The following is a 16004-nucleotide window of genomic DNA, read 5'->3' as shown; positions in this document are numbered from 1 at the left end:
AGGCAAATCCGGCCTTCATGAAGGTGCACCAGAGGCAAGCTACAGGACATGCTTAATTGCTTACTGGGAAATCTTAATTAAAACAGCACAAATAAGTGCAATGCAATAAAATCAATATTCACGAACAATTAAAATGTGTTTGCTCAGAGACAGTGACAGGAAAGAAGAGGGTTGGGGGGAGGGAAGTGTGTCAAAGAAGATGGAATGTTCCTTGGCGTGGTTTCCAGGACCCTTCTAGGAATATAGGGGAAGGGAGGAGAGCTCAGGTCAAGCTTAACATCCTTCTGCCTGTCTGTCACCCTGTCATCCTTTGTCCCAGTGTTGATAGCTTCGTCTTTAGTGAAGACTTCTGTGTGCAGAGCCCTTAGTCTAATCATCAGAAATGAGAAGTGCCCTTAAAAGACCTTACTGAAGACCTGCCTGGCAAAATACGAAGACAAGACTAAACAAAATAGTTCTCTCTTAAATGCCAACGTGTGTTAAACTGCCCTCTAGTGGCTCCACACAGAATTTCACAGGCACAAGTCCCAGCCACAAGTCCCCTTATTTGCTGCTCTGGATAGGTTGTCCCCTTTACCTCTTTCCTGGCTGACACATCTGAAAGTTGTCAGGTAACGGCATATAAGGTTAGCAGTTAGAGAGAAAGATGCTAACTGTGTATCACTCTCCATTCCATGTATCTACCTCTTCTGCAGTATGTTCCACATGCTTTCACTCACAGATATGCCTTTTCTCACCCGCATCAGCCTAAGGAAAACCTGTGTCCTCACTTCCTAGCATCTGCAGTATCTGTGAGGGTTTGTCTGTCCACCCAGGCATCTGTGAGCATCAAGAAGGCAGAGTTGAGTTACCCCCCTCCCCCATTTTAAGAGCAGAAAGAAAGGGAATCAGAAAAGGTGTCCAGCCATCCATGCCTTCAAAAGGGATTCACGTGGCACCATGCTCAGGGCAGGCATGGAAAATCACCTCTGGCTGCTCTTGCTGCCCTACCCCCTTCCCCCCCCCCTCCGAGTTCCTAGAATACTTCACTGCTTTGGTTTTCTGTGTCTCACCTGAATTGTCAAGGGAGAAAATAGTTCTTATGGTGTGGTGGACTGAGTAGGAGTTAGCTAAGTTACTGTGCATAATGCATGTTTCAGAGGGTCTAAAGTTTGAATCCTCCTTTGCGAGTGGGACTTTTGGGATTATGATAAAATATCTGCCTCATAAGCTTGTGATTGTGATTAATTATGACAACCTGGATATAGGCTTAATGTAGTGTGTATCAAATTATGATAAAAGTACTTGCCATGAACAATGCCAGCACTATTGATGTTGATATTAATTTTATCAGCTCATTTACTTCTCTCACTGAGACACTGGCATAAATACTGCTTTTATCTCCCACAGAAGGGAGAAGGCAAGACTCACAGAGGTCCAGCGCTTACTCAACTAATGAGGCAGAACCTGCTGCAGAGCTGTCATGCTGTTGCCTGGTGGATCTGTCTGAAAGACATGGACCATGAGGTCAGAGCTGTATGGCAAGTGTTTGGGGTACCATTATGCAAACAAAGTTAGCCCTGGGGGTGATGTTGAGAGATAAATTTCCCAAATGAACATGGCAGCTATTTGGAGTTGTTAGTTGTGATAGATAGGAGAGAGAATGAAGTAGAGGACCAATAGAGGAGACAGTCAGGTAATGAAGTACAAGACTACAATTTGGAGAGGAAAAAATGTTAAATAATTTATGCGTGTGTGTGTGTGTGTGTATAAAATTTTAAAAAAGTCAGTCATTTCCCACAACATAAAACTCATTCTTTTAATTTATGCAAATGATTTCTTCTTACTTTATTAGCAAAAATTCACATTGTTCCTGTTTAATATGCATTTTTGTTTCAAAATGAAAAACTATCACTCACTAGTCACTCCCTAACCCCCCACTTTTTGTCAAATCAGACACTCAATAATTTTTTAATGGTGCCCTTAGCAGGAAAGGATAAATCTCTATTCAGGGTTCTAGTATTTAGGCCCCTTCCAAGGAAATTTGGAAACAGAATTCAAACAGATGCATGCCAGTCGTCAAAGAATCTGTAAGTAGAGTAGGGAAATCAGGGAAAGAACTTCAGAGGATGAGGGTTGCCATGGAAACGGAGGTCAAAGTGCTATGGGAGCATGAGGGAACAGAGTAGGCAAAATTGAAATCATGCCTTTTTATTATTCTCTGTTTGGCATTGTTTTAGATTTTACAAAAAAGTTGCAAAACTAATTCAGGGAATTCTTGCATATTTGCATGGCTTCAATGCTGGAACCCTGACTGGAGTGATGGGGGATTGAGAGGATGACGGACACACAGACACACAGATACACAGACAGACAGACACAGAGAGGCTAGAATAAGTAGTCTGGGCTCTAAGATGGAGAAGCCGCAGTACCCTGGAGGCACAGTGTGCTTACTATACACAGTTGAACGGGGAGGCAGGTTTATTGCAAAGAGGCAGGGTTTACAGTATACACTGAACAGAGCCAGGTTCAGCAGATCTCAGTAGGAGCATTCTCCATAGGAGAGAAGTCTTAGGGAGAGGGAAAAGCTATATCAGACATTTTCTGCACTATCCATATCTGCACATAGACCACAGGAGGTCTCATCTGAGCCTCCACTAGGAAAAGCTTTGCTACTCTCATGGGTCTGAAGAATTGGGGTCTTTGCTTGTGTTTATGTCAACAGTACATATCCATGTGGGCTTCAGTCCCTCGCTACAGGGTATTACTGATACTGTCTGTGATGGCTCACCGGAGTGCTGTCTCACATTGCCTCACTCTTCTCCTCTCTCCCACATGGTATGCTCGCTTTCTGACCCAGTTGAGAATGAATTACAGAAACGATGCTCCCTTCTTCCTAATTACTTCATTATGTGATTCCTAAATCAAAGGCATCCTTTTACATAGACCACAGCATAAAAGTCGATACTGGAGAATTTACAGTGAGATGAAATAATTATTGTCTTCCCCAGACTGTCACAAGAGCAGTCTCCATAGCAGACTAGAACCTTAGCTCACACCCTGCATCTGTTGCCACATTGGCCAGCCTTCATTAATCTGGGACACCTCCCAAGGCTTTTTTTTTTTTTTTTTTGCCAAGGACAGTTTTGAAAATGGAAGGCAATTATTTTGTAGATTTTCCTCTGTTTGCCTGACATTTCCTTGTGGGGTCAGGGTTCTTCTTGACGGAAAGACCACAGAAGTGATTTTTTTTTTCTTTGCGGCACACTGCACATTGTATAAGGAGGCACAAGGTGATCATTTTCCGTGTAATCGGGAGAGTAACATTGATCAGAGGAGTATGTCATTTCCTGCCAAGACCATCCACTCCAAAGTTACCACTCTGGTGAAAACTTAGGTAACAATCATACTACTTGCCAATTTGCCCCACAATGTTAGCATTGATTGATGAGTCTCACTTATAGATTCTGAGTCGTGAGAGCTAACATTTCATGTCACTTAGTGTATTTTCTTTACTTAAAATTAACTTTCAGAGAAAGAAATTTCTGTGGCTATTTCCTGATGCTAAGAAAATCTGCACCTTCTTGTTCTATTTGGATGTTAAGATGTCGAGAGTGGGAGTTCAAAGGCAGTGGGTTAATCATCATAAGGTCAGGAAAGGCTTGTGTTCATGGTAAACATGGAGGACAGTTAAATGAAGGAACACAATTCCGTAAACATTCAAACGCACAGAGGTTCCTAAGCAGACACTCATTATCCCAAGGCCACAGGCCAATGACTCCCAGAATCATTAAAAAAGAATTACTGGAACAAATATTTCTTGGTAAACAGGTATAAAGGCAAAGGAAACTGGAAGCTCACCTGCAGAAAAAGTACAAATTGGACATATGTATACAAATAGGTAAAGCAGGGGAAGCATTATGTCATTTCTACACATGCCTGTAATGTCTGTAATGCCCATTCGATTATATTCACCCCATCATTTCTTCTTACACTTTTTCTCTTCATTTTTGCCTCCCTCTTCTATGACACTCCACTTTACCTCCATGTACAGAACTTAGAACTCATATTTGGCATAGAAATATTATGTTTGTTGACTTTTTCTTTATCTTTTTCTAAATAAATGATATGATTAATGCAGCACTTTAGACTTTACAAAGAATTAGTTTAACTGTGTTTTTAAGATCTCCCAAGGGCACTATTTGTGGCTTCTAGACGAACAACTTTCGGTGTAGCCCAAAGTTGCATAAGGACTTAGGAAAACCCACTATCAGAGATAATACATTTTGTATGTAAATTGAGGGGCTGAAAGAATGAAGTATAGAGTGGAAGTTGGTTTTGTTAACATTTTCAAAGGATATGATCATTGTGGGAGTTCCTTGTGTCTTCCCAACGATCTTGAAAAGCAGTCATGTGGTGATGTGGTGTGTGACTGATAGGTTTGGATCCCAGTGGCACCTTCAGTCGAAGGAGAAGGCAAAGGGATGAACAGTTGGGTCTCTTCAGCTTGAAGTGGTAGATAACCAGCATGTAGAGGACCATTTCTTCTCATTGTCAAGCCCAAGACTGGTCTAATCCAAGCACTGTTAGACAATGGGTGCAGGTGGAATCTTCCTTCCCATGTTTTTTTTGTTTTTTTGTTTTTTTTGGCTTTGTTCTACAGGGTGACCCTTGTAAGTGCTGGGCGTGCTTGATTCCTGAGCTTCCGTAACAAATGGCTATAAACTGAGTAGCTTAAAAAGAAGCCACTTAGCTCAAGGTTTTGGAGGCAAGAAATCCTAAATCAAGGCAGTTTCAGTCCATATGTCCTCTGAAGAGTCTCTATTTCTCCCGAGCTTCTGCCTCCCCCACCTCAGTAACATTGGGCTTTTCTTGGTCTATACATCTTTCCATGTTACAACCTCCTTTGCCTTCTCCTTTGTGCATCCTCTTCTGTTCTCAAAAAATGACACTAGGCATTATTGGATTTAGGACCCTTCATAGTTCAGTTTGAATACTCTGGATTGTATAAAGGTATGAGAGAGATTTCTATTTTAAGTTAAATTAAAATTCCATGTTATCCTTTATCCATTGTACTGTTTTCCTTTTTTTTTTTCCTATGAGGGATGCTGATTTCTTGAGTGACTTCTACTAGCAGATGCTTTTTTTTTTTTTTAGACCCAGCTCAGACACAACCACCTCTACACCCACCCACACTTAAAGCTAAGCAAAATGATTTTTTTTAAAAGTGTCATATTTATATAACTACCTCATTTTTTATTACAAGTTGTCTTAATGTCTCCTTTGCTGACTTCTCTTAACAGTGAGCTTTCTTCTGTAACAGCTATCATGCATTCATTTGACTACCCCCAGTGCCTAGGTCAATGTTGGCCCTTAGTAATTGTATACAATGTTTGCTAAGTTCAATTTACTTCATATCATATAAAGTGTGATATAACCATATATAAAAATGGCAGAGATTAAATGAATTTCTCCTCTGGTCTCTGGCTCCCATGACCCTTGCAAACATGATCTTACATTTCTTGCTGGTAGAATATGTGTGCAAATGGGGCTTTGTTTGCTCTCTGACCTTTCTGGACATCGTTACGATTTCAGTGTTTTCCTTCTAAACCACTAGGTGCAAAGTAGGCAAACAGAGGAAGCCATACTCTCAGTGGAAAAGCACCAGGCACAGAGCCCTGGGAGCTTCCAGGTCAAAGAGCTTGTCCTTTCTCTCCCAACTGCTCCGTGTCTTTAAATGGATTCAGATGTAAAAAGGTTTGAAGACCTTATTTGTCTACTTTTCTCTTCCCCTTCTCCAATGAGTCTCCAAGGCTCACATATTTCTTTTCATAAATGTCTCCCAACCATTTCTTCCCTTCTGTGTCATCGAGAGCAGCCCTTGGGGGATATCTTTTAATGGGTTTCTGCCTGTGAGGATCCTTTTTGGATAGATTGAGATGCACAAATGAGGTTAGTAAGCACACCACTGGGTGTGCCTGTGAGGATGCTCCTAAAGAGGATGAACTAAGAGGAAAAAAATCCTCTCTGAATGCAAGCAAAAGCATCTCTATGCCTGGGAATCTGGTAAAATAAAACTAGGGAGAGAGAGAGAGAGAGAGAGAGAGAGAGAGAGAGAGAGAGAGAGAGAGAGAGAGAGAGAGAGAGAGAGAGAGAGAGAGAGAGATCCAGTTAGTATATAGTCAGTCATTCTATATTCTGGCTTCTGTGCTGTGAGCTGTTTTCCTCTGGTACACCTAGCCTGACACAGTGGGTGGAAAGTCCTGGAACTTTGAACCAGAACAAATGATTCCCTACTAAAGTTGTGTAGATATTTTCTCTGAGTTAAAACATTCACTGCTGGAAGAAGGAGGGAGCTCAGAAGATTCAAGAAGGTGGTGAGACTTGGAAGGCTCAGGAAATAGAACTCACATGGCTCAGAAAGTTGGAAGAGTCCTGAGGACCCTCCTTAAAGTTACAAGCAGTAAATGATTATTTGGGAGAAGAGATTATCCAGCTTTCTGAGTGGTCTGTAACCTGTTCAGAATCATCAGCCATACTGGTGTGGGCTTCTCAGGGATTCCACTTATGAGTAACTTATGGTCCTATATATAACCCCTTATGCATGACCCAATAACTAATGCCAAGTAGCTTACTTGATGAAGTCATGTTTTTGGTCTGTGGTTGGTATCCTCTATAAGGTGAGTTGACGTTTGTTAATTTTTCCCCTTGAAAAGTCCCACCACCTTTTTATCTGAGCTATGTAGCCAGTGATGAAAACTGACAAGAATATCAGTACGAATGAGGACAGTAAAGATCATGTTCATGAGGTTTCGGATGCGATAGGACTCTATTAGGCATTAGAGTAGAATCCACTTCTAATATGCCATGGCAAAGAACTTGTGGATGTACTATCAAGGCCATAAGAGTCTGTGGAAATCTGTAAATAAAGAAAATATCTAATTAAAAATAGAAAAGAAGCCACGTGTTTCATATCAGGACAATAAGAAAGTAGCCTCGAAGGTATCTAAGTAATTGATGAGACCTCATATATTACAGGGCCTGAATAGAGAGTCTGAAAGGGTAAACTCTTTTGACTTTGCCATACTCATTCAGGGCTAGGGAAGTTGTTACCTCAAATGTGTTTCATCGTGTTCAGTGGCTAGGCAACACAGAAACCTTTGCAGTTATGCTACAAATGGATTCAGTTCCTGCTCAAACCCTGGTGTTAGTTATCCACGTGATGCTTAGTTTGTAGTCATGTATAATTTATGAGTCCTGAGATCATAAATTATATGATCGTTTCCAAGGCAGGTCTGGGTGGCCAGGCAATATACGTTAGGGTCAGGAACCTATATGCAGCACTTGAGAGAAACATGTGAAGCTGTGAGGGTGATACTGAAGATGCAGCGGAGATGTCAGAAATTCAGTGATGTTAAGAACAAGAAATGTCTTCAAAAGAGCCTCAGACATTGAGCAGTCATCCCAAGAGAAGTCATGTGAGCTATGACTGTCAACGATGTGACACTGGGGATGCTCAAATTCTTGGGAACTTTTATTATGCTATTGTATGCCTTAGATAACAGGCGTGAATCTATAGGATTCAGCGTTCACCCTCCTGGGTTTTGGTCTTGCTTTGGCACTGTCTTTGCCATGCTCTATTCCTCTTGTTTAGAATGAGAATTAATCCCCCGTGCCACTGTATGTCAGTACTGTTAACTTAATAAAAGAAATTGTAGGATTTAAATGCTAAGGGCTTGCTTTGTGTCTCAGAGCAGACTTTAAACCCGAACTTTTGAACAGCATTGGGACTGTTAAGGCTTTGGAGACTCGTGGAAAAAGGGTAATTGCATTTTGCTTTATTAGATGGACATGAGCCTTCAAGAGTCATGGCAGAAAAGTTATGATTTTAGTCGATGTGTCTGGGTATCAAGTCGACAAGAAGTGGACTGGTAATAGTTACGCTTGTCAACTTGATTAGCTTGTCAAGTGCTTATGAATCTAGTGAAATACACCTCTGTATATGTCAAAGTACTTTCAGAAGTGTTAAATAAATGGAGACAACTTTTCCTGAATGTGGGTCACACCATTTCCTAGGCTGGAAGCCTGTGTGGAAAAAGAAGGGGGAAAGAAAAGAAACAAGCCAGATGACACGTGGAGTTTTGTGTGTTACCATGTGAGCTGTTCAGGTTTACTGTACCTTCAGGCCACGATGGACTGAAATCTCTGAGTGTGTAAACTCCACCAACCTTTCTTCTTTTGTTATTTTCCTAGTGACTCCATGACAGTAGCTAAAGGCCAACACACAGTCCAATCTCTCTCAAGCCTTCTTTGCTCCTGCCTCCAGCTAGATCATTCTTTTATATAAAAAAGTATCAGTTCTTGGAGAGTTCTACACAGTGTATTTTGATCTTCATCCCTCTCCCCGAAGGGTGATCTCTTTGCAGATCCACCCTGCCACTATTCACCCACATTTGTGTCCTTAAAGTGTCAGACCAATTTGTGCTGCTCAAATATTCTTTGGATCTATGGCCTTCCGCTGGAGTGTCATTGACTTACCCAGTGTTACACATTTAAAGAAAGTGATCTCTTTCTCTTCCAGCATCTTTGCCAATAGCTATTTAGCTAGGTTTGGAGTTTTGTGCTCATGTTATATATCCATGGGATTTAGACTATCTTGAAGATACACAGGTTTTGCGCATGCTGTTGCTGCTGCTGTGAGTTCATATGTACAGATGTGCCTTAATTAGGGTTTTACTGCTGTAAACAGACACCATGACCAAGGCAACACTTAGAAGGATAGCATTTAATTAAGGCTGACTTACAGGTTCAGTTCATTATCATCAAGGTGAAAGCATGGCAGTGCCAGGCAGGGATGGCACAGGAGGAACTGAGAATTCTTGTTCTGAAGGCAAACAGGAGAAGACTGCAATCCTTAGGCAGCTAGGAGGAAACTCTCAAAGCACACCCTCACAGTGACACACTTCCTTCAACAAGGTCACAGGTACTCCAACAATCCACACCTCTAAAAGTGCCACTCCCTGCGCCATGCACATTCAATCCACCAGAGATCCCCTACCCTTGTTTACAAGAAGTTGTTTCCTGTAGTCATCCACTATCTCTTGCTCTCACACTCTTTCTGATTCCCCATCCATAATGATCCCTGAACCTTTTGAAGAGGGGATCTGGTATATATGTTATCTTTAGGGCTGAGCTTTTTTCAGTCTCTTATTTTCTGCATATTGGTCAGTTGTGGGTCTCTGTGTTATCTACCATTTACTGCAAATAGAAACTTACCAATTCATGGTTGAGAGGTGCATTGAACTATAAAGTATGATAAGCCATTAGGAGTCATTTCAAATCTATGTCCACTTAGCCTCATAATGGTAGGAGATTCTTGCCTAGAGCCTGTGGTCTATCTAGCCCATAGATTCTTGGCCCAATAGGTGCCAGATATGGGTCTTACTTTGTGAGTCAGGCCTTAAATCCAATCAGAAAATGATTGGTTAATGCCATGTTGGTGTTCACTATATCAGCAGTGAACATTTTTGCCAGGACAGTCGTGATTGTGGCTGGAAGAGTTTGCAGGTGAGTATGACTGATGATTGCTTCCTTTTTTTCAATAACTTAATTTTTAAAATTCACTTTACATTGCAATCACACCCCCTCCCAGTCATACCCTTACAACCCCCACCCTTACTGTCCTCTCCTTACAACCCCCACCCTTACTGTCCTCTCCCCTTCTCCTCAGAGTAGGGGCAAACTCTTTGTGTACCACACACCCTGGGGCATCTAGTCCCATTAGGACTAGGCACATCCTCTCTCTCTAGGCCAGGTTGTCTCCAGGCTGTCCAGGTAAGGGATGTTGGATCTAATGGCAGGCAACAGAGACCAAGACAGCTCCCATTCTACCCATTGGGGACCCACATGAAGACCAAGCTGTATATTTGCTACAAATGTGTAGAGGACCTAGCTCCAGACACTACACACTCCCCGGTTGGTAGCCCAGTCTCTGTGTGTCCCCATGTTGCCATATTAGTTGACACTGTGGATCTTCTTGTAGTGTTCTTGACTCCTCTGACTTGCTTGCTTCTATCTCCTACTCTTCCACAAGACTCCCTGAGCTCCATCTGCTGCTGGATGAAGCCTCTCAGGAGACAGTTATGCTAGGTTCCTGTCTGCAAGCAGAGTAGAGTTTCATTAATAGTGACAGTGGTTGGCTCTCAAGTGGGATGAGTCTCAAGTTGGGGCAGTCATTGGTTGGCTGTTCCCTCAGTCTGCTCCATTTTTTATCACTGCACATCTTGTAGGCAAGACCAATTTTGGGTTGAAGGTTTTATGGGTGGATTGATGTCCCCCTCCATCCCCTGGAAGTCCTGTCTGGTTACAGGAAGTGGCTACTTCACTTTCTAGTAGGAATCTGAGAGAGAGTCACCCCATAGCCTACCCATAGCCTCCCCCAGGTCCCTATCCCAGGCTTTCAGCTAGTCCCAGAGATGTCCTCCCCATTGATTTCCATACTCACTCCCAGACCTTTCTCATCACCTCTCCTCTCACCCTATTGCCCCCCTTGTTCACCACCCACCCCCACCCCCAGTTTCCTTTCTCCATCTACCTCTGATGATTGTTTAGTTTCTCCTTCTGAGTGAGATTAGCACATGTCCCTTGGGACCTCCTTATCAAGGAGGATTGTAGCCTGGTTATCCTGCACTTTCTGGCTAGTCTCTACTTATGTAATACTATATGTGTCTTTCTGGCTCTGGGTTACCTTAATGAGGCTGATATTCTCAAGTTCCATCCATTTGCCTTCAAATTCATGATATTTTTTGTTTTATTAGCTGGAATAGTATTCCATTGTCTAGATATATACCACATTTTCATTATTCATTCTTCAGTTGAGGGACATCTAGGTTGTTTCCTGATGATTACTTTTAAGGAAGATTATTTTCTTTTTCTCATTTTTCCTTTTTTATTAGATATTTTCTTTATTTACATTTCAAATGTTATCCCCTTTCCTGGTTTCCCCTCTGAAAACTCCCTATCCCTTCCCCTTCTCCCTGCTCACCAACTCACCCACTCCAGCTTCCTGGCCCTGGCATTCCCTTATACTGGGGCATAGAACCTTTACAGGACCAAAGGCCTCTCCTCCCATTGATGACTGATTAGGCCATCCTCTGCTACATATACAGCTAGAGCCACAATTTCTACCATTTTTTTAAATTGGTGGTTTAGTTCCAGGGAGCTCTGGGGGTACTGGTTAGTTCATACTGTTGTTCCTCCTATGGGGCTTCAAAACCCTTCAGCTCCTTGGGTACTTTCTTTAGCTCCTTCATTGGGGATCCTGTGCTCCGTCCAATGGATGGCTGTGAGCATCCACTTCTGTATTTGTCAGGCACTAGCAGATAGCTATATCAGGCTCCTGTCAGCAAAATCTTGTTGGTATCTGCAATAGTGTCTGGGTTTTGTGGTTGTTTGTGGGATGGATCCCCAGGTGGGGCAGTCTCTAGATATTCCTTCAGTCTCTGCTCAACACTTTGTCTCTGTAACTCCTTCCATGGGTATTTTGTTTCCCCTTCTAAGGATTGAAGTAGGAAGATTATTCTTAAAGAGATGTGGAACTATGACTCCTTCTCAGAAGTCATAGTTGCCTTCTATTGTTCCTCAGTTAAGCATAAGGTGTTAGCAGAATCCTCAGGTCCCAAATTGATCTTCTCTCAGTCTACTTGTGTGTTGTGTGTAGTTTGTTTCTAGATATAAATGCTGCGAGGTGCTGAGACTTTAAGAGGTAGGGTGGGTACTAATCTAGTCATGTGAGATCTGGCCTACCAGGAGTCCAGCAGTAATCCTTTATGTCAGTGATGACTCAGTCAGCTCCTACCAGGTACCACCTTTTAAGACTTCTGTCACCTTTAAGTTCTGTTACATGGAGAAGTAAGTATCAGCGAAACTTTGGGGGATGATTAACCGTGTTCTAACCATAGTTCAGCCTAGCCTACCTACCTTAGGCAGGGATTCTTCCGTAAAGAAAAGGTGGGAATTTCTGGCCACTCTCTTCCAAAGGCTTGTTTATCTTTTTGTGAGTACAGATCACTCCTTGGCTTCTTGTGCACAGGAAGGATACTTGTTGATTTCCCCAAGTGACATTACAATGCCACCAAATAGTCCAGTTATATCTTTCCTCCAATGAAGAGGTACCATTTGCAGAAAGGAGAAGCCTTGCTTCATTCAAACTAGATTTTACTCCACACAGACCAGGATTTAGGCAGCCTCTAGTTTTACAGGCCAGCAGGATTTCTTAGACTGAAAAATCTAACATCATTTTAAACTACAGATTTTGATTGGGTGGATCTGGTAGAGGCCTCAGACATGCTTGTCTAATAAGTTCCTGGTGAGGATGCTGCAGCTTGCTCTCATACCACACTTTGGACGCAGGTTCTGGATACTCAAGAAGAAATGTGGCCAGGTCTGAGTCCCCAGTTCTTAGTGTTAGTCTCTTAGAAAACAATGGTTGGTGAGTGAATTTGTCATTGGCTACATTAAATAATTTATGCATCCTAGTTATCTGTTGATAGATGCCACTGGCTGAGATGTTAGTATCTGATGATCAATGTGGTTTACATTAGTTCTAACAACCACCATGTGCAAAACTTATCATCATTGCTCCAACAGGGCAGAGGAGAAAACCCACAGTCAGAGAGACAGAACGATTATTTTAGCAGTGATGCCAGCATGTATGCCCATTAGCCTGGGGCTTGACCATCTGTGTCATCCAGACGCTATGGAAGGGGTACTGGTTAATTCCCTGGGTTTCTTGTCAACTTGTAGAGCAGCTTTGAATACTCAGTGGGTGCTTCATAATCCCCTTCTTTCATTGATGAGATGGCTATATCTTTATGTCAATGCTACAAGTTTTTTGTTTGTTTAGGTAGAAGATTATAATTTTCTTAAAAGCACAGACTCCTGCTGATCTGGAGAGAAGGACCTCACAACTGAGATGCTTGCTTGAGAGCATGGTTTTGGCACATTAGAAAAACTTAAATTGCATGCAGCACTGCTGGAATGTATAAATATGTTTAAGTGGAATTGCCAAAGCCTTATTGATTGTGAACTGCCAAGTATCCCTGTCATTGTGACTCTTTCTTTCTTGAACTCCATCAGATTATTCTTCAAATGCTTATCTCAATCGTTTGCAACATTCTGCCCATCTATCCCTGTGGCTGAAATGGGGCAGGACTACTGAGACATTTGTGGAACTGTTAGGCTTGAGAAATGGGGACTTTTCTCTATCTGCCTTCTCTGTTTTCATCCCGTGACAATGAAGAATGAAGTTGTCATTTCTGACTTTGCCACTAGGCTGTGCTATTGGTCTGTTCTCTGGTCCCTTGTTGCCTCCATCAGCTCTGTGGAAATGTATTATTCAAAGTGGGGTGGTAGCTACCAATAGTTAGACTTGCTATATAGAATGCTGCAGATAGATAGTCACTAGTGAACAGGATGTAGGAAAACCTTAGTTGCACCCCTACTCACCTATACTTGTGCTTATGTGTGCTCAACCTTGGCTGCACTTTGAAGGACACACAGATTCATTGTAAAAACCTACAGTTTGCTCTCAACTGTTTCAAAAGGATACATCATTTTGGCTCTGTGCATCAGTGTAAATGGATCCTTCTAGGGAGATCTGCACCTATTTCCAGGCTAAGTTGAAGGAATGAGGAAGTTTGGGGTATGGGAGCAACAGCGAGTGGCAGAACTGATGCTGCTGGACTGAGCTTGATAGAGGATGAAAATAGCTTCCAAATCTGCTCCTAGCTTCCTTGTTGCCCAAGACAAAGCCTTCCTTGGGCCTGTTGCTCTATGATTACCTCTAGGCGGCAGCAAGCCTACAAGAAAGCATACAGGAGAGATCAAGGCCAGAAAAGGGATTCTAGCTGGTGCAGCTTAAGTTTAGAACACTTAGGGTGGTTGTGTGGCCTTATACATGACTTGCTTCCTGACCAAAGGACTTCACTTTCTTTTGCAATGGAGAGGGTAATAATAGCTGCTCTGTTGGGGTGTCTGAGGGATATTCGCATAATGTGGTATGTGCATCAAGTGTAGGCATTGAGGGGGCTAGGGAAGCAGCATCTTAGTTTGCGTTGTAGCCTTAGGCAAATCTTATAACCTCTTTGGGTCAGAAACCAGCTTGTTAAAAAAACAACGCTGGGGGTTTGGGTCTTTGTTTCATCATGAGGGTTTGAGTTCAATTCTTAGGAACCTCCCCCCCCACACACACATTCACTCACTCGACCATACTCACATACACATGCACACGGGTGCAGGTGAAATGTGGTGGTGTGTTCAGCTTTGGGCAGGCAGATACTTGGGACTTGATGACTACCCAGTCTATCCTAGGCTAACCAGCCCTAGATCATTCAGAGATTAAAAAAAAAACAAGGTGTATAGCTTGAGGAATAGTACTCAAGGCTAACCTTTGTATGCCATACATATCTACACATATGTACACATATGCACACATGTATGTACACATATGCATGCACACACAAATCCAACTAAGATTGAAGGAGAAGATACTTGTTTGAGTCTGTTTCAGCTGCTCTATCCAAATATGTGGGTAACTGGCAAACGATAGAAACTTTCCCCTCAGTCCACTGGAGTCTGGAAGTCTGAGGTCAAGTAGCACCTTGTTCCATGTTTAGAGAGGCTCACCCTAACCCTGTGGATTGTAGAAACCCTGTGACTTGTCGACAGTCCCTCTTGCTGCATCAGTACCCGGAGGAGGGAAGAATAGCTCCCCACACTGCTCCTTTAAGGTCACTCAGCATGTTTAAAAGGGCTGTGCTCTCTCGGCTGAATCACCTCCTCAAAGCCTCACCTTCTGCTCCCATGACATTGGCAATTAGGTCTCAACATGCAAGTTTAGGAGATATAAAACACCCAGATCCCAGCTGTGAGTAAGGTCTTTCCCCTTCTGCACTTTGACCATGCCTGTGCTTTCCACCTTCACAGACTTGACCTGGAAAATAATCAGAAAAACTAAAGACTTTGGAGGGAACTACATGAATGGGCAATTAGAATGACCTAGATTATTTGTGCAGCGTAGTTCACACTTCACTAGGGGACAAGAATGCCCATGCTATCTTCCTTTCCCAGTCAGCTCCTGAGTTATGCTGCAGACCACAGATAGCCCTTCCACGGACCCACGGGTGATTCCAAGTCCTTTCAGCTCCACATCTGCTCATTGATTCTCAGTGGGCAAAAATTATATTGTTCCCCTATTTATTTTGGAGTTATTTTTCTCTGCTCTTCCTGCTGCTGGAGTGGTTTACAGATAACACTTTCTATTACTGTACATGTTTGCCTCTCCATAAAGCAGGGATCTGTAACGGAACTGTCCATGGTACCTGCCACTTGGTAATGATTCTGGAGGAGATTCTGAGATGAATGCATGGGGAAAGAGAGTAGATGGGACAAGGAAGGAATAAATGAAAGAATGAATGAGACATCTGTAATCATAAAGCCTCAAGCCCCACAGCAGCATTGTGCACGGGGACAGACCATGGAAGTGTGGCACACACTGGGCTGCCTCCTCCACCATGGCAGACCAAAGTAATCCTTTTTATGCTGTCCAAGCAATTGCTGTCAAGGTCATGCATTTGTGATCTCACACTCAGTCTTTTTTTTTCTTTTGATATTGTATGTGTTCAAGTATATAGACTTCATGTTCTCTTTTATTTTCCTCGAAGGTGAAACTTTTGCTTTTTTTCATCTATAAAGATGTTTTTAAAATCCCATCTTGAGGCTTTAAAGATTTCTCTCCCAGCAGCTAGATACAGATATATAAAATCCACCCACATTATAAAATGAAAATGATTGATACACATCAAAAAAGTTATCTGCATTGGATAATAAAACTTAGCTCAAGTCTCTCTTTAAAACCCTCACTCCATGAATTTAACTGAAAAGGCAGGTTTCTTAGAAATTCAGCACTAAGGAATTTAAGTGCTTGGAAAGTTGGTAGTGTGAAGGGAAAAACACATTTTAAAATA

The sequence above is a fragment of the Mus caroli genome, unplaced genomic scaffold (genome assembly GCF_978045245.1).
Source record: "Mus caroli unplaced genomic scaffold, Mus_caroli_1 scaffold_16, whole genome shotgun sequence".
Lineage (NCBI taxonomy): Eukaryota > Metazoa > Chordata > Mammalia > Rodentia > Muridae > Mus > Mus caroli.
The sequence above is the reverse complement of the archived record's forward strand: the minus strand, read 5'-3'. Positions refer to the sequence as shown.